A 24,068-nucleotide genomic window follows, 5' to 3' on the forward strand; every position below is an offset into this window, starting at 1 on the left:
TCCGTTCTTCTGCCGTTCTTCTGGGCCCATAACCAAAAATATCGGGATCTCCGCTCGGCCGAGCTGATAAAGCTCATTTTCTTCCCGAGCCTTTGAAATCGCCTCCTGACGTTTTTAACAACCTTGAGCCTTTGATGAGGCTCCAAGGCACATCCTCCCAGCAGAGCATCAAAACAGCACGCGGAAGTGATGAGATGTATGGCTACATTGTAAAGAGTTTTATTTCTAAACTATGCAGAACAGAAAAGACATCCTCTCTCTATGAAAGCAGAGAGCAACTGAATAAAGGAACAAAGGAAACAGGAAACCACTGATGTCACATCCTGTCTCCTCTCCCGTGAGACTTCCAGTAGTATGGAATCCCTGGAATGTAAACAGAGTCCTGTGACTCGCAGCAGCTGCTCAGTGAGAAACAGAAACTAACACTTCATGCCTCTCCCCATCCTAGGTCATCTTATATGCCATGTAAAACTCACTTCCAGGTTATTTCTCAGGGGCTACCCAAGCCCTCTTTGTTTTGTTTTTAACTGTGAGAAGTCCATTTCCATCCAAGTGGGTCCTTTTATTACATTAAGAATTTGGAGTTTGAGTTTCCATCATCCCTCCTCACCCTTTTTTCCTTTTGTGTCACATACATCCAAGGGCAGGGGCTGTATTGTTTTTTTCTTGATTTGTTGGCCACTCTGGAGGTTTCTTCAGCTGAACAGCAGGGTAAAAGCACTTTGGATAAAATGAATGATAAAATAATGCCAGCCAAGGGACTTCTTGGCAGAGGAAGTTGACCTCACCTGTCAGGGAACTGACATCGGAGCCAGAGGCGGAGGGAAGGCTCCCAAGCGATGCTGGAGAAGGGCCCAGCAGGGAGAGAGGCAGCTCATCAGCTGGGGAAGGAAATCAGCATAACACCAGGGATAAAGGGGGGCAGATGGGGGAATCGGCGAGGGGGCTCCAGGACTCCTTGCCAGAGACCAGCGGGGAGAGCACGGGTCCTCCGCTACCCACACCCTCCCTGCGCAGAAGACTTCCGCACAGGGAGAGTAGGAGGAGACTTGGCGTCAAACAACTTTTATGCTGGAAAAGGTTTAAGAAACGCCCACTGACGGATTCTGCTAGTGACTGAAACAGCCACGAAGTGAAGGGCTGTCCAGACAGAAAAGGTTTAACAAGGCAACCTAGCCAGGAGTGGCGGCAACTTACGCATGAGCAACCCCTATATTTATTACATCACCATAGGGGGATGCTTATCCCAGAATCATAGAATTAGAAGGGACCTAGAGGGTCATTTAGTCCAACCCCCTGCAATGCAGGAATCACAGCAGCTACTTTAGCTTTCCCTCCATGTGGTTCCCCCTGCAGATCCTGGCTCCGTCCCCCTGATCATAGAGATGCTTGGAGACGTGTATGAATACATGCCCATCCTTCAGGACTGGTGGCATGCAGATGGGTATGCCAGCAGCGCTTTGCTCGGTTGCCATCTGAGCTGGCATCTCTTGGGGAAAAGCTGCAGTCCTACCAAGTACAGAGCGCAGTCTGGCTGGATGACGGAGAGGTGTTCCTGCAGAAGCCGAAGCAGAGGCGTGAGTAGAGATATGCTGCACTATTGAACCTAAGATAAGCCTGCTAGATCAGGTCAATGGCCCACCTGGTCCAGCAACCGGCTCTCACAGTACCATGTGCACCTAGACACCTGTGGGAACCCAGGGAGCAGAACATGAGCACCAGAGCCCTCTCCCTCCCCTCCTGTGGTTTCCAGGAACTGGTTTTCAGGAGCATGGCTGCCCCCAACTGTGGAGGGCAGAGCACAGCCATTCTGGCTAGTAGCCATTGACAGCCCTCTGCTCCTTCTCCTCCACCTCCTCCTCCTCTTCCTCCTCCAGGAATTGGTCCAATCCTCTTTTCAAGGCATCCATGTTGGTGGCCATCAGAGTTCCATAGCTTAACTCTCTATGCTGCAAGAAGAAGGGCTTTCCTTTTATCTGTCCTGAATCTTCCATCATTCAGCTTCACTGGATGACCACAAGTTCCAGTGTGATGAGAGGAGAAAAAAATTTCTCTCTTCACTTTCTCCTGGCCATGCATAATTTTTATAAAAATCCTATCATGTAACCCTTCCTTGCTTTTTCTCTAAAACTAAAAAGTCCCAAATACGGCAACCTTTATTCATACAGAAATCGCTCCATCCCATAGATTTGGGTTGCCCTTTCTGAACTTTTCCCAACTCTACAACATGCTTTTTGATGTGAGGCAACCAGAACTGTTTTAAATGTTGGGTCCTTGGTCACATCCCCATCTCTCTCCCCCACCCCCAGGAAACATCTCCGCACCAATCCTGGTATTCAAGAACAGACACAAAGTGTGTGAAGGTACTAGCTGTCTTCCCAGAGATGCCCGCCGTGAGTGCTTGTGCCCATGTCCAGTGGGACCCTGAGGCTGTGGAGAGCTCCACTGTCTTCTCCTATGCCATCCCGGCTTTCATCAATGAGTTCCAGTTGCGTGGCTTCGTCGACGAGGATAGCTTCATCAGGTTTGCCATCATCCTCCATGGGCACCACTCCCCGTACCTGCCAGTTTTTTGTGCCGATGGGTAGTGGCACCACTTCTGTGTCTCATGGTAGCATCAGAATGGGGCATGGGCCATCCACGCTGACGGGAAGGAGAAGGCCTCAGCCACAGGGCTTTCAGCTTCCCATGCCGTGGATGGCCACAGGATGTTCATTATCGGGCAAGATCAGGACTCCCTGGGTGGGGCCTTCAAAGAGAAAGAGTCCTTCAGCGGGAACCTCACTGGTTTGCATGTTTGGAGGAGGGTCCTCAGCAGGGAGAAGATGGAGAAAGTGCGCTCCTGCATCCCTATTCAAGAGAGCCTCGTGTTTGCCTGGAGCAGCGACATCCTCGAGGTGGAAGCGAGCATCCAGCAGGCCACAGTGCAGCTAACCTGCCCAGGTAAAGCGCTCTCAGGTTGTGACTGCACCAGCTGTCTGAATCTGGTCTGTGATGAGCTGGCTGATTTGCATGTCCCTGTTTTCAGTTGGTGTGGTCTGGTTATATGCCTATATTGGATGGGGGCAGGGGAGGAAGCTGCCCCAGGACAGGGGTGGGGATCCCTGTGGCCTGCAGACCATGGCCAGTGATGATGGGAGTTGTAGTCCCAACTGAAGGGCCACAGGTTCTCCTTCCTTGTTTAGGAGGCATCTTGGGCTGGAAGGGCTTTGAACTCTCTTGGGTCTCCATTGCAAAATGGGCTTGTTCAGATAGGTAGGTAGATACCTACTGGGGTCTTCTTTCTCCAAGGGTTGAAGATGTCCATGGCGATCAGGTTGTGTGACTCAGCTACCTGCAAGTACACAAATGTCAGAGTGTATTTCGAATAAACTGTGTGGAGCAGGAGCAGATGGCGGGGAGGGGCGATGGCTGCGACCTGACTCCTGACGACTGAGTCAACGCCACTTACCTGGAGGCAGTGGGGGAGGGGTGAGGCAGCAGGGAGATGGGGCAAATGCATCAACAGGAGAGCTGGGTGGAAGTAAGATGCTTTATAAGGACCTAGTAGCAGTGAGTGCCTGGGAGTTTTTAGGGAATAAAAAAATTGCAATTTTAAAACTAAAAATAGCATAATTCGTGATTTTGGACCCATGACACCAAAATTGGGTAAACTCATGCCAAAGTCACATTTTGGTCTGACATCTTGATTCAAAACGGCACCTAGAATCCAAGAGTCTGCCAACTCCACCCTCAGGAAACCCCCTGCCGAATTTGGTGATGATGCTTCAAGGGGTATCCCAACCTATAGAAAACAAACAATTTCCCAAAACATCGAGTAGACGGAGGATGTTGTTCTTGTTCTTTTCCAGTGCCTGTGGAGGCATGTCATATGTTTCAGGTCATGCAGGGAAGCCTTGCTTATGCCCCCTGCCTGCAGCTGCTGCCTTTTGTCTGCCACTACAAAAAAGGTATGGCAGTTCTGACTATCCTTATCTCCAGACTCAAACTGTGGCAACTGTCATTTTAAGCCCAAGGTCCCCATTTCTTTGTGCCAGCAATCGGTGGGTCAGAGCAACAGGGAAGTGGGTGGAGCAACAGGTGTGACTCTTACTTTGTTCAGTATGGTCCCATCTGCACGGTGCATTAAAAGCACTCCCCCCCCCAAAAAAAAGAAGAATAATGGGAACTGTAGTCCACTGAGACCTTTTAACATCACAGTAATCCAAGTTTATGCACCAACCACTGGTGCTGAAGAAACTGAAATTGACCGATTCTATGAAGACTTACAACACCTTATAGAAATGACACCAAAGAAGGATGTTCTTCTCATTATAGGGGATTGGAATGCTAAAGTAGAGGATCAAGAGATAAAAGGAACAACTGGCAAGTTTGGCCTTGGAGATCAAAACGAAGCAGGGCAAAGGCTCATAGAGTTCTGCCAAAAGAACAAGCTGGTCATCACAAACACGCTTTTCCAACAACACAAGAGACGACTCTACACATGGACATCACCAGATGGGCAGCATCAAAATCAGATTGATTATATTTTCTGCAGCCAAAGATGGAGAAGCTCTATACAGTCAGCAAAAACAAGACCTGGAGCTGACTGTGGCTCAGATCATCAGCTTCTTATAGCAAAATTCAAGCTTAAACTGAAGAAAGTAGGAAAAACCACTGGGCCGGTAAGATACAATCTAAATCAAATCCCTTATGAATCACAGTGGAAGTGAGAAACAGGTTTAAGGATTTAGATTTGGTGGACAGAGTGCCTGAAGAACTATGGATGGAGGCTCGTAACATTATACAGGAGGCAGCAACGAAAACCATCCCAATGAAAAGGAAATGCAAGAAAGCAAAGTGGCTGTCCAACAAGGCCTTACAAATAGTGGGGGAGAGAAGGCAAGCAAAATGTGAGGGAGATAGTGAAAGATACAGGAAACTGAATGCAGATTTCCAAAGAATAGCAAGGAGAGACAAGAAGGCCTTCTTAAACGAGCAATGCAAAGAAATAGAGGGAAACAATAGAATGGGAAAAACCAGAGATCTGTTCAAGAAAATTGGAGATATGAAAGGAACATTTCGTACAAAGATTACCATAATAAAGGACAAAAGTGGTAAGGACCTAACAGAAGCAGAAGACATCAAGAAGAGCTGGCAAGAATACACAGAGGAATTGTACCAGAAATATATGGGTGTCTCGTACACCCTCGGTAGTGTGGTTGCTGACCTTGAGCCAGACATCCTGGAGAGTGAAGTCAAATGGGCCTTAGAAAGCACTGCTAATAACAAGGCCAGTGGAAGTGATGATATTCCAGCTGAACTATTTAAAATTTTAAAAGATGATGCTGTTAAGGTGCTACACTCAAATTTGGAAAACTCAGCAGTGGCCAGAGGATTGGAGAAGATCAGTCTACATCCCAATCCCAAAGAAGGGCAGTGCCAAAGAATGCTCCAACTACTGCACAATTGCACTCATTTCACACGCTAGCAAGGTTATGCTTAAAATTCTACAAGGCAGGCTTAAGCAGTATGTGGACCGAGAACTCCCAGAAGTGCAAGCTGGATTTCGAAGGGGCAGAGGAACCAGAGACCAAAGTGCAAACATGCGCTGGATTATGGAGAAAGCTAGAGAGTTCCAGAAAGATATCTACTTCTGCTTCATTGACTATGCAAAAGCCTTTGACTGTGTCAACCACAGCAAACTATGACAAGTTTTTAAAGAAATGGGAGTGCCTGATCACCTCATCTGTCTCCTGAGAAATCTCTATGTGGGACAAGAAGCTACAGTTAGAACTGGATATGGAACAACTGATTGGTTCAAAATTGGGAAAGGAGTACGACAAGGCTGTATATTGTCTCCCTGCTTATTTAACTTATATGCAGAATTCATCATGCAAAAGGCTGGGCTGGATGAATCCCAAGCCGGAATTAAGATTGCCGGAAGAAATATCAACAACCTCAGATACGCAGATGACACAACCTTGATGGCAGAAAGTGAGGAGGTTCTAAAGAACCTTTTAATGAAGGTGAAAGGGGAGAGCACAAAATATGGTCTGAAGCTCAACATCAAAATAACAAAGATCATGGCCACTGGGCCCATCACCTCCTGGCAAATAGAAGGGGAAGAAATGGAGGCAGTGAGAGATTTGACTTACTTGGGTTCCATGATCACTGCAGATGGTGACAGCAGTCACAAAATTAAAAGATGCCTGCTTCTTGGGAGAAAAGCAATGACAAACCTAGACAGCATCTTAAAAAGCAGAGACATCACCTTGCCAACAAAGGTCTGTATAGTTAAAGTGATAGTTTTCCCAGTAGTGATGTATGGAAGTGAGAGCTGGACCATAAAAAGGCTGATCGCCGAAGAATGGATGCTTTTGAATTCTGGTGCTGGAGGAGACTCTTGAGAGTCCCATGGACTGCAAGATCAAACCTATCCATTTTTAAGGAAATCAGCCCTGAGTGCTCACTGGAAGGACAGATCGTGAAGCTGAGGCTCCAATACTTTGGCCACCTCATGAGAAGAGAAGACTCCCTGGAAAAGACCCTGATGTTGGGAAAGATGGAGGGCACAAGGAGAAGGGGACAACAGAGAATGAGATGGTTGGACAGTGTTCTCGAAGCTAGCAGCATGAGTTTGACCAAACTGCGGGAGGCAGTGGAAGACAGGAGTGCCTGGCGTGCTCTGGTCCATGGGGTCACAAAGAGGCGGACACGACTAAACGACTAAATAGCAACAACAAGTCCACTGAGAGTTCTGAGAGTTGTCAAGAGACCCCTATTCCTCTCACAAAGCTACAATTACCAGAGTGGTTCACCCCCTCTTCCCGTTAATTAAAACACAAGCCACTTTTTATTAATGGAAATGTTTATTTGATAATGATAATAGAATATTTATTTATTTAAATGCTCATATTCCTCAATCTCATGCCAAAGTGCCACAAGGCTGGGAGCGAGGGATCAGATTCCACTTCCTCTGGAAGAGAGTTCCAAGGTTTTGGAGCCATCCCTGGGAAGGCCCTGTCATGCCTTGTTCAGCAAGGAAACTGCGCCTCTGAAGCAGGTCTTCATCACTGGGTTGGTTTCCAGGGGAGAAGGGTCCTTTTGGTATCCCCAAGTTGTTGGATCAGCCTGGATTTGTGGTCAGAGTGTCAGACTGGGGCCTAGAGAGACACCGGTTCAACTCCCCCCTTGACCACAAAGTGCTCTGGGTGACTTTGGGCCAGTTGCTCTCTTTTGACCTTGCCTACCTTGCAGGGCTGTGGAAAGAATTAATCTTCCTCTTATTAAAATTTATATGCCATCCTGCACCTGAAGATCACAGGGCAGTTTACAACATGAAAATACAACATGAAAACACAAATTACATAGCATAATAGCAAAACAACACCACCCCTCCCCCACTATCACACTTAAAAGCCGTAGATGGCTTAATCAGCCAAAGCCCTAGTTGAAGAGGAATGTTTTTGCCTGGCTCCATGAAATGGGTGAGGTACTAACTTTGTAAACCACCTTCCACAACCTTCCATTTGCGTGTCTGCTGTTTCCCCCTCAGATCTTGAAGAAAACACAAGTCAAAACCTGTCCCACAGCTCATAGCTCAGGTTAATGCATGAGCGAATGCGACAGTGGTGAGTCTAAAGCATTGGCTTCAGCCCTTCAACCCTGAGGGCTTCCACCTGTGGTCCAGCATCACTGTGTTGCTGGCCAGGCCTCATGGGCCCTGGAGCCTTTTCTCAGTGCCCCCAAGTGTTTCCTGGGTGAGTCTGTGGGGAAGTTGATTTCTGGGAGAATTTGGGGTGGTACAGGTTGCAGGGGGTTGGACTTGAAGATCCATGGGGTCCCTTCCAGCTTCACAGTTCTGTAATTTCTGTAAGAAGCTGCCAGACCCCAGAGCCATCTAGCTGAGCAGGATGATTTCTGGCAGGGGCCATTCGTAGCTCTACCTGGAGCTGCCGATGGGGAGTGGGATTGAATCTGGAACCTTCCTCACTCAAAGCCAGTGCTCTTCCACTGAGCCACAGCTCTGGGGACACGTGACAAGTGTCTAGCCTTGTCTCAGGAGACCCACGGTGGGCAAAGCTTCTTAAAGTCTGGTTGTGGGGTACAGACATCTATTGACACATCTTCTCATCTCAGCTCTCCACATTGCCCCTCTGTACCCGCCCCCCCCACTCCCGGATTTATGGCTTCCCTACACACTTTCCCCTAAAGTGCCTTCAGCTTGTGCCCTGCTCCCAACCCAAAGTTCCCATATAACAGATTTTGGAACAACTGCTACTAAAAATACTTCAAAAATGGCTTTGTGCAGATCAGACACATCTGGGTGGATTTTTCCAAAAGGGGAGGCACACACACCCCTTCACCCACCCTGCCCCCATTTAGTCCCCCTTCTCTAACCTGGGGGTCTTGTTTCTGGCTACAGATTCCCGAGAGTATCTTCCAGGCAGAAGCCCAAGGCATGGACCTTTCAGTAGCCGCTGGTTACCTAGGGGTGGTGGAGACGGTCCTGACGGATGCTGAGCCGACATCTCTGGATGCAGCTGCTCTTCTGGGCATCTTGCAACTGCTGAAGGAGGTTTCAGACATGGATGCCAACGAGCCGGAGGAACTGGCAACGCTGGAGCAGCTGGGGCAGCACTACGTGGCAATTGCCGGGGCAATCCTGGAGGAGCAGAATGCTGAGGAGTGGTCCAAAATAAAGCCGGTAGTAAGGGGCGGGCGGGGGGGGGCGGGTCTGGTGAGCTCCAATGTTTGAGGCAGGAAATCCAGAAAGCTAAAGCAGTCCTGATAGTCCACCATCCCTTTCCATCCTTGAGAGTATGTGGCCAGACCAGGACCCATGGGAGACCCTAGGGCCATGAAGCTGACAGAGGTGACCTTGGAAGGCAATGCAGGCCTCTTAGTCCCACTGACCTCACAGGGCGGTTGTTCGGGGGTTAAACACGGAGGGGATACCTTGAGCTCCTTGGAGGTTTATTTGGTGGGGCGGGGGGAGGTGAGATAGAAAGACAATAAATAAAGAAACACTAGATGGTTGTCCGGCCTCTGCTGGAAGATTTTCAGGAAGGTAGAAATATATAAGGAAATAAATATCCCTGGGTACACACCTTAATTAAATGAGTTGCATCACACCTATGCTCACAGCAGTTAGACTTCTGGCAAAAATCTAAGTTATCAACCCCACTGTCTGCTGTGGCAGAATTTTACGCAACTAAAAATGTACTTTATTACATGATTTACTACATTATTCCACAACATCCATTTCAATGCAAAGGAAACACAATTCGGTTTGGAAGGGCAGTTCATAGAATCAAAGGACTGCAGAGTTGGAAGGGATCCTCAGGGTCATCTAGTCCAAACCCCTGCAATGCAGGAATCCCAATTGGTTCCATATCATTGGCAAGCTGAACACAACAAAGGTGAAGACCAATCATATTCATTGATTTCTGTTCCAGACATGGGGCAAATAAGCAAACTCTGCTTCGGTTTCCATCAGGATTGTTTGATGTCTCATACCACCTCCCTCTGTGTGACTGGCTCCATTGTCAAACTTTCCCTACTATCAAGAAGCTTCCCTAATCTCTGACCAAAATCTACCCTCCAGTAACTTAAGCAGCAGAGAAGTCATAGAATCATACAGTTGGAAGGGACCCCAAGGGCCATTTCGTTCCAACCCCCTGCAATGTATTAAGCAGCCTTTGCTCTCTTCAATGGGGCAGCCCCTCAGAGATGCTATTATGTGCTGCCCCCCCAGTCTGCAGGAGGAGGGCCAGGGAAACCCTTGGGCAACGTCGGATGATGATGATGATGATAAGGTTTGGGCAGCTGCTCCTGTGCTCCTCAGATCCTTGATGGACCCATGACAGTTGTGGAAAACATGGACAAGATGGTTTCCAGCCTCCATCAGCTCCTGAGTACAGAGAGGCCAAAGTCACCATCTGGTGTAAGAATGTTGGTGAGTAGTAGCAAGGCTTTGGGGTGCGAGGGGGAGGAAGAGCCTGGGGAATTGTTAAAGCAAATTTGATGCCAGAAATTCAGTAGGGAAGGAATTGAAAGTAAAACTGCAAATATCCTATGCTGTTACACAAATTTGTGGTGCATCTCCCACAGTACTGTGTAGAGTACTCACCTCAAAAAGGATACTGCAGGGCTGGAAAAGATTCAGAAAATGCAGCCAAAATGATCTGGGGGGTGGAGGGACTCCCCTATGAATGAAGGCTTGCAAAATTTGGGGCTTTTTAGCTTTGAGAATGTGGGAATGTTGTGGATAGAAGGAGAGGACAGATTGATTAAATATTGTCCTCCCTCCCTGACACTAATGAGTCAGTAGCACATTCCCCAGTATATAGCAGGAAGCTAGTTGGTAGATTCGTTTGAATCTCTTTACTTCAGCAAACCAGGGTTTGATCCTGGTAAATTCCCCTTTTATCCCTCTTATCATTACTTTTAAAGAAGACACAACAGTCTTCTTTAAAAGTAATGATAAGAAGTTTACTTACAAGCTGTTCACAGTAGGTTCCCTGAAGGCAGGCTTTTAGCTTGGAGTTACAGAAAAGAATGTGGGGATTTGAGCCCATGTGCGGCTGGCTGAGAGCCAGCAAACAGCAGAATACATCAAGAGAACAGCATCAAGAGAAAATGGTCAAGGACTTCCGGTCTGCTGCGGAGTGCTAAGTGTCGCCCGCAACACGGAGCCAGCAGAAAGGCTTGGAGGGCAGTGCTAGAGCTCAGCGCACCCCCCAACCCCCCCCCCCACAGGAGAGTGGGGACCTGAGGGCTCCAGCGGAGCGGAAAATCTCTCTCACACACACCCGATTGTCTCCCGGCCACTGCTGTGTGCACGGGAGGGAAGGGGAAGAGGCTCGAGTTCGCTCTCGGCACCAACACAGCCTGCTGCGAAAGCTACGATCCGTCACCAGAAGCAGCAGATCTTCCAATTAGAGGTAAAAGTCAAATAAAACATTTTGAATTTTGAATTAGAGCTAAAAAAAATTAATTTGGTGAAATGGAAGCAAAAGAGGAAGTCAGCTTCCGATTTCTGTGGACGAGCTCTGCAAAGGGAACTTTTTTGTGAATGGGACTCAGACACAGCCGACAGCAAAGGAGAGTTGTAACATTTAACTCTGACTTGGTGGATGGTTACATTCTAACGGATTTATACATTAACTGTATTCAGTTACCTATTGGGATACAAAGTTAAAAAGCTACTGACAGCTGGAGGAATCTGAACAGTCTTTTAAAAATTGGTGGCGCTGAAGTGGAAAAGGGGAAAGAAAGAAAGCCTGCAGGGGACTCTCAGCACATCTGGGGGGTAACCCCAGAAAGTGGAAAGAGCCTGGAACAGCTTCCAAAGCATCTTTGATACTACGAAAGACTGAAAGAGCCCACCAAGAAAGATGTGTTAACGGAAACCCCAGCACGTCTGTGAACTGAATAACATGACAAACGCCATGGGATTACAAATAAGAAATAAAATGGAAATAAAACTTCTGGAACTATTGCAAGCCACCACTGTTTGAGATACTGCTGCTGCTCTGGTGAGTGCTGGGTTGACCGCTTCCTCTTCTGCTAACTTCATCTGGCCTAGGGGGTGGAGCCTGCACTCATCGCCACAGCTTGAGGGCCTCCATCAAGGCCTCCGGGACACTGCTGCTGCTGCTGCTGCTCTGGTGAGTGCTGGGTGGACCGCTCCCTCTTCTGCTAACTCCATCTGGCCTAGGGGGCGGAGCCTGCACTCATCGCCACAGCTTAAGAGGCCTGAGAGAGGCCTCTGGGACACTGCTGCTGCTGCTGCTCTGGTGAGTGCTGGGGCCTAGGGGGCGGGGCCTGTACACACCACCAGTTTAGAGGCCTGAGCAGCTCCCTGCAGCAAGTGACAAAATGGTTTTAAATGTTTTAAGTGCTTTTAATTTGCTGCACCTTAAATGGTAGTTGTTGTTTTTTTAATATTTTATAATTTTATAATTTTATTTCTGCTTGGGGTTGGATAAGTATTTAGTCAGGGTGGGAGTAGTTTAATTTTAGCACTATTGTTTCTTGCTTTGCTCCTATTTTTATTATTCTGTTAAGTTATTGTATAGTTTGTATTTTGCCTTTTAAGGGGACGGGTCAGGGCTGCCTGGGAGTGGGCCTCAGAGAATAGAATGGCTGGGGCAGGTTTCACAGGGGGGAATGTATTGGGACACCTGATCTCAGTGATCACGGGCAGGAGGAGGAGTTACGCTAAGACCAGACCATGTCATTACCGAGGAGGCAGGTTTAGTCGTTATTTGAGGACTATCCCTGCCTCCAGGTCTGGTCCTGACCGGAAGGATACTGGAATCAGCAAGGGAAGTTCCGGTTTGACTCGCAGACAGCGAGGAAGCGCGGAAAACCCCGTCAGGGTTTTCCAGGGCAACACGGGGGCTTGAGGGAGTCGCAAAGGCACTGCACACCCCAAAAATCTCAAGGGGGAGACCCTTGAGGGACAGGCTACCCAGCAGCGGCGGAGCGGTTTCGCTATCTTTTCAGGGGTTTTCCGGAAGAACTCGAGGACGACGAGACTGCAAGCACAAACAGGAAAGCACCGACCCTGTGTTGCGATGCCTCTAGCTTCCCCTGAGAAGCGTGACGAATCTCCATAGACATAAGAATGAAATCCTTGGTGACAGTGGAATATTTTCATCTTAAAAGTCTGGAAAGTATACCAAGTGAATTTCAGATGTTTAAAGATTGAAAGCAGGGAATTCATCCCGGTTGAGGAAAAAAGATGGCCAGAAAACATAGTCGCAAGAACAAGAAAGGAAGTGACTTTTCGCCTAACTGAGTGAGTACAAAACTGAAAGTCCACGGCAACTTTTGCTGCGGCAGATAGACTCAGTATATACAAAGTAACTAATAAGGGACTGATTAGAGGCTTTGAATACCTTTAGTGCTGGGAATACAAAAAAGTTAAAAAGTAACCACGTGCAATTGTTTGAGAAGAGCTGAAGAAGATTGCGAAAGGATCGGGGAAGGCTTTAAGGAGAAGTAAAACGAATGAATGAAAGAAAGCTTGTTTTCTCCCGCTTTGGCGACTAAAAAGAGATAAAGGAAGGGGGATAGACAAAGAATGTTAAAGAATGTTAAAGGACATTAAAGAGATAAAGGAAAGAGGTATATAAAGAACGTTAAAGTTAAAGGTCAGTTTCAATTCCCTGCCTACTTCCCATCATATCAATTGAACAAGCGACCATCTTACTCCTCCCTCATATTAGCTGCACTAGAAACTTCTGCCAACTTTCCTAAACAACGTTAAAGTACCTGGGGAACATCACAGAACTTTGAACTACACTTCCCTCCTTTTTTGGGGGGGGGTTCTCTAAACCTCTTTATAATCGCTGAAGCAATAGAGAACAGATTGCCTTCGAAGGAGGAGGACATTTGAAATGGACTGAGCTGGAAAGTGAGGGAAGAACCTAGATTTTGACCCCAACGGCTAAGACTGGAAATTGTATTCACTCTTCTCCCTTCTTTTTATCCCATATTGAAGTTCCCTCTCCCACCACAATTTAAACTCCCTTCCCTATCTTTGACTATGTAAGGCTGAATGGACTGTGGATATATTTGATTTTGTCCACTGAGGTCATTTGGTTATTTTGACATCTAATTTGAATTTTTTTGGACCTGGTGGGACAAATAATCTTGGAAGACCCTATACCTGAGTTGGATTAAGCCGACAAGTGGTGGAAGATTCCAGAACTGATTAGGACTAACTGAAAATTATTTTTTGTATGCAAAAAACTCTTTTTTCCTTTTCTTTGTCTTTTCTGAAAAAAATCACACAAATAGGATTATATCTCGATTAGGCTTAAGTTACCTGGGTTTTATTAGGGAAATATTTGGATTAAACATCTAGGAGAAATTCTTTGAAGATAAATTTGATTAGAGGACCTTGTTGGGGGCTTTTTGTTGGAAAAACCTTTAAACTAAATGTCTTCATATTGAAAGCTTCTAACTTTTTGGGGAAAAGTATAAATACTATATAAGGTGATAGACATTTTTACATTAGTAGATATGTATCGGACTCAAAGAGGAAATTATTGAAATAATCTGTATTTGAATGGTGACTATCATTTAGATTGGATTGTGCCTCTTCTATGTATTATGTGTAATAGAGGTATCACTTGGATTGAAAACTAAGGGGGCAGGATATCAGGAGTCATAAGATTTAGATAGAGTAAGAGAGAGATTGTGCGCCCTCTAAGGGAGAGATTAGGTAATAAAACTGACAATTTGGGTAAATTTACACAAAATGTTGGGGGGAAATGGAAAAAAAGCAGGAGGGACTCCTGGTGAAAGGAAAGCATCTCGACAAGAAGAAATTAAAGACTTAGATATCTTGTGGGTAAAAATTAAGGAGGAATTTAAACAGAGTGAGATACATATGGAAAATAAATTAGGAGAGGTGCAGGAGAGGATAGACAAAAAAATAGAAGGAGCCGTAGGAGAACTTTCTAGTAAGATTCAAGATTTGACAGTTAGGTCAAAATCAATTGAAGAAACAAATAAGAAAATTCAAAAGGAGATGAAAGAACAAAAGAAAGAGACAGAAAAAATAAAGGAGGAAATAAGAGAATGGAATAATAGGCAAGATCAACTGTCGGACAATCTAGCTATGGTAGAAATGCGACAAAAACAGCTTAATTTAAAATTCAGAGGAGTGGGAGAAGAAGCAAATGAGAATGTGAAAGAAAAATGATTAGAGAGCTAGCTAAATGGCTAGAACTGAAAGAGGAAGAGGTAGCCTACATGGTAGAAAAGGCATTTAGAATAAGAAGGAAAACTCAACAAGCTAAATTGAAAAAAAATGTTGGAGACTGTTTAGTGGTTTTCAATTCAATTGAGATGAAAAATATGATTTTAAGAATGAGCTACCAAAAAAAATTAATAATTGAAGGAAGGCCAATTGTTATTTTTAAAGAAATTCCAATTAAGCTCCTGCGCAAAAGGGACGGATATAGACAAATAGTAAGTGTATTGAAAAGGAATGCTATATCTTATAGATGGGAATTTCCAGAAGGGATTACTTTCTATTACAAGGATAAGAGATTTAGATTGATTGACACTCAAGAAGTGGAAAAATTTCTGAGAAGATATGAGAAGGAACTTGGAAAAGTGGAAGAAAGATTTGAAGAAAGAGAGAGAAGTACAGAGGAGAGAAAGAGAAGGAGAGAGAAGAAAAAAGAGAAAGAGAAGAAAGGGAAAGAAGAAGAGGAGGAAGAAGAAGAAGAAGAGGAAGAAGGCGCAATGGGAGGAGAAGAAGAGGAAGAGGAAGAAACTACAAGGAATAGAACAACTAGAATATAAGCCTGAGAACTTGTGTAGAGTGAATAAAAAAACACAATAATGACTTTAAAATTTTTATCTTGGAATGTGAACGGTCTAAATGACAAATCTAAAAGGAATAAAATTTCGAAGGTTTTGATGAAAAAGAATTTTGATGTGATATGTTGTCAGGAAACACATGTAGCTAAAAAACATAAACATATTTTGATAAATAAAAGGTTGGGGGTTGAATTTATTAATTCAGATGCAAACAAAAAAAGAGGGGTAGTGATATATGCTAAAGAAAAATGGGACCCTAAATTAACATGCAAAGATGAGGAAGGAAGAATTTTGGGAATACAAATTAACCATCAGGGAGAAAAATTCAATGTGGTAACTGTCTACGCTCCAAACACGAATAAAGCAGAATTTTTCAAAAAACTGGAACAAATATTATTAGATTTAGAGAATCACAAACTGATTTTACTCGGAGACTTAAACGGAGTACCTACACCAGAATTAGATAGAAGTGTAAAAAGGAAAAAAATGAGCCAAGGGAAATTACCAAGATCGTTTAATAATCTCGAAGAAAACTTAGACCTGATAGATATCTGGAGACATAAAAACCCGCTGATAAAACAATTTACATACTTTTCAGAGCCGCACCAGAGCTGGGGCAGAATAGATCAGATATGGGTTTCAAGAGAACTATCAGCAAGAGTTGAAAAATGTAAAATACAACCCAGAACCCTTTCTGATCATAATTCAATAATTCTGGAAATTAAGTGTGGAATTCAGGGTGTGTATAGATGGAGAATGAATGAATATTTATTTGAAAGTGATAATACGATTGAGAAGGCCAAAATTACCTTGAAAGATTATTTTGATTTAAACCTTAATAAAGAGACAAATATTGATATAGTTTGGGATGCCAGCAAGGCGGTGCTAAGAGGCTTTTTAATTCAACAAAATAGCCATAGGAAAAAAATAAGAGAACAAAAGAAAGAAGGAATCCTTGCCCAATTAAGAGAATGTGAGAAAAAATTAATAACAAATCCTAGCGACAAACAGAATAAACAAACATCCAAATTGCTACAACTACAATACTCAGTGTTAATAAACCAAGAAGTGGAATGGAGAATTAAGTCAATGAAACAAAAAAAATTTGAATCAGCAAATAAAATGGGGAAATTATTGGTGTGGCAATTACGAAAAAGGAAAAAAACAAAATGTGATAAACAAGATAAAAATAGAAGAACGACTTGTGGAGGACTCAAATGAAATAAAGAAAAACTTCCTCAAGTTTTATGAAAAACTATACAAAAGAAAAGAAGACATAATAGAAATAGGAAAATATCTAGAAGACAACAGAATAACATCCATAACGGAGGAAGAGAAAACCCAATTGAACAAGTCCATAAAAATAGATGAAGTCCAAGAGGCAATAAAGAGAATGAAACCAGGGAAAGCACCGGGCCCAGATGGATTATCGGCCAAATATTATAAAGTTCTGGAGGAACACCTAGCCCCGGTGCTATGTGATGTAATGAATAACATCCTACAAGGGGGAAAGATACCGGATTCCTGGAAAGAAGCACACATCACGTTGATACCAAAACCGGACTCAGATAAATTGAATATAAAAAATTATAGACCGATATCGCTTCTTAATAATGATTACAAAATATTTGCTGATATAATGGCGAACAGACTCAAGAAATATCTAAAAAATTCAATACATATAGATCAAGCTGGATTTCTTCCTAATAGACAATTAAAAGACAATGTAAGGCACATAATAAATATCATCGAATATCTGGAAAAAAAGAATGAAATCCCTGAGGCATTAATTTTTATCGATGCAGAAAAAGCGTTCGATAATGTATCCTGGCAGTTCCTATTAAAATGTATGGAGACAGCAGGGATAGAAGGTACTTTCATGGAGGGAATTAAAGCAATCTATTCAAGTCAAAGAGCCAAACTGATTATTAATAATAATTTAACAGGTTCATTCGCGATCTCAAAGGGCACGAGACAGGGTTGCCCCCTGTCACCGCTTTTGTTTATAATGGTATTAGAAGTAATTGCAAACAAGATAAGAAAAACACCAGAGATACGAGGAATCAACATTGGGGTAAAAGAATTTAAATTGAAAGCATACGCTGATGATTTGGTAATAACGTTAGAGGACCCCAAAAAAAGTGTTGATAAAGTTTTGGTATTACTAGAGGAATTTGGGAAAGTATCTGGTTTCAGGTTGAACAAAACCAAAACTAAAATGATGGTTAAGAATATGGGAGAAGACTTAAGGAGGCAGTTAGAAATTTAATCTGGAATAAAAGAGGTAAAAAAGGTAAAATATCTGGGAATTTGGTTAACTATGAAAAATATAAATTTAATGGCCGATAATTACATAAACACCTGGAAGGAAATTCAAAAGGAATTGGATACTTGGAACAGGATAAAGCTTTCCTGGTCAGGTAGAATGGCAGCAATTAAGATGTGTATACTTCCAAAACTATTGTTTTTATTTCAAAATGTTCCGGTGATCAGAGGAAGTTCAATATTTAAAAATTAGCAAAAAATTCTCTCAAAATTTATTTGGCAAAGGAAAAGACCGAGAATTAGATTTAAATTATTAATGGATCGAAAAGATAGAGGAGGATTTGCGGTCCCAAATTTGAGATTGTATTATGAAGCCTCGTGCCTTTGCTAGATTAAAGAGTGGATTGTCTTAAAAAACACAGATTTGCTGGACTTAGAAGGCTTTGACATAAGATTCGGCTGGCATGCATATCTTTGGCAGAATAAGGAAAAGGTGCACAAAGGCTTCTCAAAACATATTATCAGAGGATCATTGTTAGAGGTGTGGGAAAAGAATAGAAAATTGTTGGAAAAAAACACTCCTTGGTGGCTATCGCCTGTTGATATTTTAACTATTAAAAAAATAAATATAGAAGGTGAGAGATGGACATATGAAGATCTGGAAAGAACAGAAAAAGGTTGGAAAATCAGAGCATATGAAGAGTTAAAAAACAAACTAACAGGTTGGTTGCAGTTTCATCAAATCAATGCTCTATGGAAAGAAGATAAAAAGACTGGGATGAATGAGAAAAAATCTAGATTTCACGTAGAAATATTAGAAAGTAAAACTAAACTCCTATCCAAAATGTATAACCAGTTATTAGAATGGGACACTAAAGATGAGGAGATTAAGGAATAAAAAAAATCCTTCCAGTAGCACCTTTAAGACCAACTAAGTTAGTTCTTGGTATGAGCTTTCGTGTGCAAGCACACTTCTTCAGATACACTGAAACAGAAGTTGCCAGATCCTTCTATATAGTGAGAAGGTGGGGAGGGGTATTACTCAGAAGGGTGGTGGGAATGGGAGATTGGCAGATAGCTGGGATGAGCCTGCTGACGACTCTTAACGACTGTAATGGGTCTTACAGGAAAAGGCAAGGGGTGAGAAGGTGAGAAATGGCTTAGTCATGTATAATGGGATAAGAATCCAATGTCTTTGTTCAAACCAGGTTTCTCCATGGTTTTAAGTTTGGTAATGAGTTGCAATTCAGCAGCTTCTCTTTCCAGTCTATTTCTGAAATTCCTTTGTAGTAAAACAGCTACTTTGAGATCTTGTATAGAATGTCCTGGGAGATTGAAGTGTTCTCCTACTGGTTTCTCTGTTTTGTGATTCTTGATGTCAGATTTATGTCCATTTATTCTTTGGCGTAAGGTTTGGCCTGTTTGTCCAATATAGAGAGCTGAAGGACACTGTTGGCATTTGATGCCATACACAATGTTAGATGATGAGCAATTGAATAGTCCCGAGATGGTATGTGTGATGTTGTTGGGGCCAGTAATGGTGTTGTCCGGGTGTATGTGGCAGCAAAGTTGGCATCTGGGTTTATTGCAGGCTCTGGTGCCAGTGTCCGTGTTAAGTCTGGTTGTAGTATTATTGTGGGTTAGGAGTTGTTTAAGATTGGGTGGCTGTCTGTAGGCAATGAAAGGTCTTCCTCCCAGAGCTTGAGAAAGAGAACTGTCATTGTCCAGGAGAGGTTGTAGATCTCTGATGATGCGTTGTACAGTTTTAACTTGGGAGCTGTATGTGATGACTAGAGGTGTTCTGTTATTTTCTTTTTTGGGTCTGTCTTGCAGCAAGTTCTCTCTGGGTATAAGTCTGGCTCTGTTGATCTGTTGTCTAACTTCATCTGCTGGGTATTTTAGTTCTGAAAAGGTTTGCTGTAGATCTCTTAGGTGAGAGTCTCTGTCTGTAGAATTGGAACAGATGCGGCTGTAACGTAGTGCCTGGCTATATACAATGGACTGTTTGGTATGTTTGGGATGGTAGCTAGAGGCATGTAGATATGTTTGTCGGTCAGTTGGTTTACGGTATAAGGTGGTGTCCATGCGCCCATCCTGTATTTTTATAGTAGTGTCCAAAAAATGTATTTCTTGCATAGATTGATTCATTGTAAGGTTGATTGTGGGGTGAAAATCATTAAATTTCTAACCGGAGACACCCACTGTAATAGTGCCAATACCTGAAATGATGGGGCGTCCTGGATTTCCTGGTTTGTGTATTTTAGGTAGAAGATAGAAAGTTCCTGGTCGAGGTTCTGTTGGTGTGTTGGTGAGGATCTGTTCTTGGATGTGTGGGGGTAGCTCCTTAACAATCTTGTTCAGTTCTTTCTTGTATTCTTGTGTGGGGTCTGAGATCTACAGCAAACCTTTTCAGAACTAAAATACCCAGCAGATGAAGTTAGACAACAGATCAACAGAGCCAGACTTATACCCAGAGAGAACTTGCTGCAAGACAGACCCAAAAAAGAAAATAACAGAACACCTCTAGTCATCACATACAGCTCCCAAGTTAAAACTGTACAACGCATCATCAGAGATCTACAACCTCTCCTGGACAATGACAGTTCTCTTTCTCAAGCTCTGGGAGGAAGACCTTTCATTGCCTACAGACAGCCACCCAATCTTAAACAACTCCTAACCCACAATAATACTACAACCAGACTTAACACGGACACTGGCACCAGAGCCTGCAATAAACCCAGATGCCAACTTTGCTGCCACATACACCCGGACAACACCATTACTGGCCCCAACAACATCACACATACCATCTCGGGACTATTCAATTGCTCATCATCTAACATTGTGTATGGCATCAAATGCCAACAGTGTCCTTCAGCTCTCTATATTGGACAAACAGGCCAAACCTTACGCCAAAGAATAAATGGACATAAATCTGACATCAAGAATCACAAAACAGAGAAACCAGTAGGAGAACACTTCAATCTCCCAGGACATTCTATACAAGATCTCAAAGTAGCTGTTTTACTACAAAGGAATTTCAGAAATAGACTGGAAAGAGAAGCTGCTGAATTGCAACTCATTACCAAACTTAAAACCATGGAGAAACCTGGTTTGAACAAAGACATTGGATTCTTATCCCATTATACATGACTAAGCCATTTCTCACCTTCTCACCCCTTGCCTTTTCCTGTAAGACCCATTACAGTCGTTAAGAGTCGTCAGCAGGCTCATCCCAGCTATCTGCCAATCTCCCATTCCCACCACCCTTCTGAGTAATACCCCTCCCCACCTTCTCACTATATAGAAGGATCTGGCAACTTCTGTTTCAGTGTATCTGAAGAAGTGTGCTTGCACACGAAAGCTCATACCAAGAACTAACTTAGTTGGTCTTAAAGGTGCTACTGGAAGGATTTTTTTTATTTTGATTATGGCAGACCAACACGGCTACCTATCTGTAAATGGAACCATGGAGATTAAGGAAGTTATGGTAAAATGGGCGATAGACTTTGGATATAATTTGGACTATGATAGCTGGACGAGGCTGTGGAATAAAGGTATGAAATTCACAGCCTGTACTACCCTTAGAGAAAATATGGAAAAGATGATGTACCGTTGGTACATCACCCCTGTGAAATTAGAAAAAATTATAAAACCGGAGATAAAAGATGTTGGAAATGCAAAACCAAGGAAGGAAGTTTCTACCATATGTGGTGGAAGTGTGAAGAAGTTAAAAAAATTTGGGAACTTATATACAACGAATTGAAAAAAAATATTTAAATACACCTTTGTTAAAGAACCCGAAGCCTTCCTTCTGGGAATGATCGGAGACGAGATTAAGAATCTCCTGATCATCTCCTGATGATCTCTGCTGACTCTCCACAGAGGAGGAGGCGTGTCCTGCCTATCTACTTATTCTGCCCAGCAACATATCAGTGTGTGTGAGAGAGAGTCAGTCAGTCAGTGTTTCGGAGAGAGTGAGAGTGTTGGAGATCCTAGAGATAAGATTGCTGTTAGAGCAGCTGCAGACTCTCAGTGTAGCATTGATTTATGCTTAGAATATTCAGCTCTGTATATAGTTTTGTATCATAGTTGTAGTTATAGAATAAAAGGAAGATATTCTACAGAGCTGCTCTCCGAGTGGTTTATACTCTGCAAGACTCTGCAAAACTCTGCTGCGCAACGACTGTATTATTGAGACAGTGAATCCGGTGCTCTCAGCTCTGAGCTGTGAGTCCACAGCACTGTGACCGTTTCCTGTGAGAAGGAGGTCTCTGGCGGTGCTACCCAGCTCGCCTAGCCCAGTCGGGGTTGAGGTGCAAGAGTCCAGTTGGTGCACTGGCTCTAGGGCGATGCTGACATCGGTTATGGGCCCAGTCGTTGTTCCAGTCGTCTGACCTGGCGTTGTTCCAGTCATCCCAGGCGTCCCAGGCGTCCCAATCGCCAGAGGTTTCTGTTGCTGATTGCCGGACGGTGGAACGGACGCTGCATGCTGGACTGATTTGCGGTGCCCAGAAGCAGAGCTGTTTTGGAGCAGAGTGTTCAAGCTGCCGCTGTTGCTGTTGCTGCTGCTTGATTTATGGAGGTATGTTGCTGACTGCCAAAGGAAGAAGATAGCATCCCTGTTTGCCTGTTAATTGCGCTCTGAGTGGGAGAGAGAGTGGCTGAAGGAGTCAAGGCTTTATCTGTATTGCACAAGGGAAGTGTCTTGCTCTAAGTAATAGCAGACATGGCCTGTGCACATTCTGGCCAGATGGCTCTGTCCTTTCCTCTCCTCACGCCTGAAACCTATGCAATTTGGCAAGTAAAGATGAAAGCGCTTTTACAGAGGGAGAAGCTATTTCACACGATAGAAGATGACCCTCCAGATAAGGATGCAGATGATTGGCCTGAGTGGCATGCTGCAGATATGAAAGCCCGAGGGACGATTATTTTGAGTGTTTCAGACCACTTGCTGGTGAACTTAGAGGGTCAAGAGACTGCACAAGCTGTTTGGCATAAGTTGAGAGATATGCATCTGAGGCAGAATGCTGGTTCCAGTGTGATTTTCTTTAAGAAGCTGTGCAGGCTGCAGTTGGAGAAAGGTGGTGATTTGCCTAGCCATCTATCTCAATTAAAGCGTCTCAGACAGGACCTTGTTCAGCGAGACCTGGCTATTTCAGAGGCTGTGTTTGCAATGTTAATGATCAATAGCCTAGATGAGTCTTATGATGGAGCAGCTGCCCAGATTTCCACAATGCCTTCTGACCGGCTAACAGAAGATTATGTGTCTAGCGTGCTCTTGAATGAGTGGGATCGCAGACAGGCTGTTAGAGAAAGCCGGGACTGTGCTGTTAAAAATATGCTTGAAAATGTGCCTGAGTCTTCAGCAGGGGAAAGTGAAAGTGAAACTGCTGCTGTTAAAGCTTTGAAATTGAAGTGGTGCTTTTCGTGTGGAGCACAAGGCCATTTGAGTTTCCAGTGTAAGAAGTCTTCAAAGAAGAAGGGAAACTTCAGAGGCAGAGGGGGAGGAGGAAGAAATCCCCAAGCACCTGCTACTTCAAAGGCTTTGATCTCTCGCTGTTCCAGTCAACGTGGGCGGAGTTTCTTCGTGGTCGACTCTGGCTGTTCAAACCACGTGGCCAAAGATAAGAATCTCTTTGTTCAGCTTGAGAAGCAAGAGAAAGAAATTCATCAAGCAGATGGGACAGTTCTCACGAGTGTGGCTCAGGGAACTGTGTTCTTAAAGAGCCTGAATGCAACTATTAAGAATGTCCTGTATGCACCTGATATTCAGGAGAATTTGTTGAGTGTTTCCCAGCTTGATCGTCAAGGGTTTAAGGTGGTGTTTGCTAAATCTCGCTGTGAAATTCTTAGAGATGGCAAGCTCATTCTGTATGCAAAATGTGTAAATGGATTGTACCAATTGCCTTTTGTTTCAGGTACAGGCACTGCAGAAGCTACTGAGAAAAAGTGTTGCAATTTAACTGTAGATAAGAATGAGAAGTTGCATGACCAATGTATTCATTATTACCATCGCGTTTATGGTCATTTGAATTTCCAGGCTGTGGCAAAAATGCCTGATATGGTTCAGGGTATGAAGTTGAAAGAATGTCCCTACCACATGAAATGTGTTTCTTGTGCAGAGAGTAAGGCAAGGCAAGCTCCCAAAGGTACAGAGTCTGGGAGAGAGGCCAAGAAACCATATGAAGTCATTCATGCAGACTTAGTGGGGCCCCTAGCGCTCTCTAGAGGCAATTCAAGGTTTTTCATGGTTCTGATAGACTCCTATTCGAAATATGTTTGGGTCTATATGCTGCAGAAAAAGGCTGAAGCCTTTACCAAGTTTTGCCAGTTTTGTAAATGGCTCAGAAATGTACATAATGAGAATGTACGTTTTCTTTTCACAGACAGGGGTGGAGAGTTTTGTTCAGAAGAGTTTGAGAGTTTTCTTTCTGAACAGGGCATTGAGCATAGGACGGCCACGCCCAGAT

General features: G+C 43.8%; 1 long non-coding RNA gene and 1 pseudogene across 2 annotated transcripts in view; one reads left to right on the forward strand and one right to left on the reverse strand.

The window, feature by feature from the left end:
• The window catches only part of LOC308467808, a 921,448-nt gene that overhangs the window by 132,832 nt on the left and 764,548 nt on the right, over window positions 1-24,068 (reverse strand). The gene's annotated exons all lie outside the window — the stretch shown is intronic.
• LOC308467659 (adhesion G protein-coupled receptor D2-like) overlaps window positions 1-24,068 on the forward strand; it is an 81,064-nt pseudogene that overhangs the window by 720 nt on the left and 56,276 nt on the right. Inside the window, exons 2-8 of the transcript in view lie at window positions 1,357-1,577; window positions 2,310-2,943; window positions 3,852-3,950; window positions 4,038-4,101; window positions 7,547-7,613; window positions 8,408-8,689; window positions 9,830-9,940. The product of the transcript in view is annotated as an adhesion G protein-coupled receptor D2-like (transcript). The remainder of the gene's footprint in view (window positions 1-1,356; window positions 1,578-2,309; window positions 2,944-3,851; window positions 3,951-4,037; window positions 4,102-7,546; window positions 7,614-8,407; window positions 8,690-9,829; window positions 9,941-24,068) is intronic.

This window comes from Podarcis pityusensis (genome assembly GCF_964106645.2).
Source record: "Podarcis pityusensis genome assembly, chromosome: W".
In the NCBI taxonomy this organism is placed as follows: domain Eukaryota; kingdom Metazoa; phylum Chordata; class Lepidosauria; order Squamata; family Lacertidae; genus Podarcis; species Podarcis pityusensis.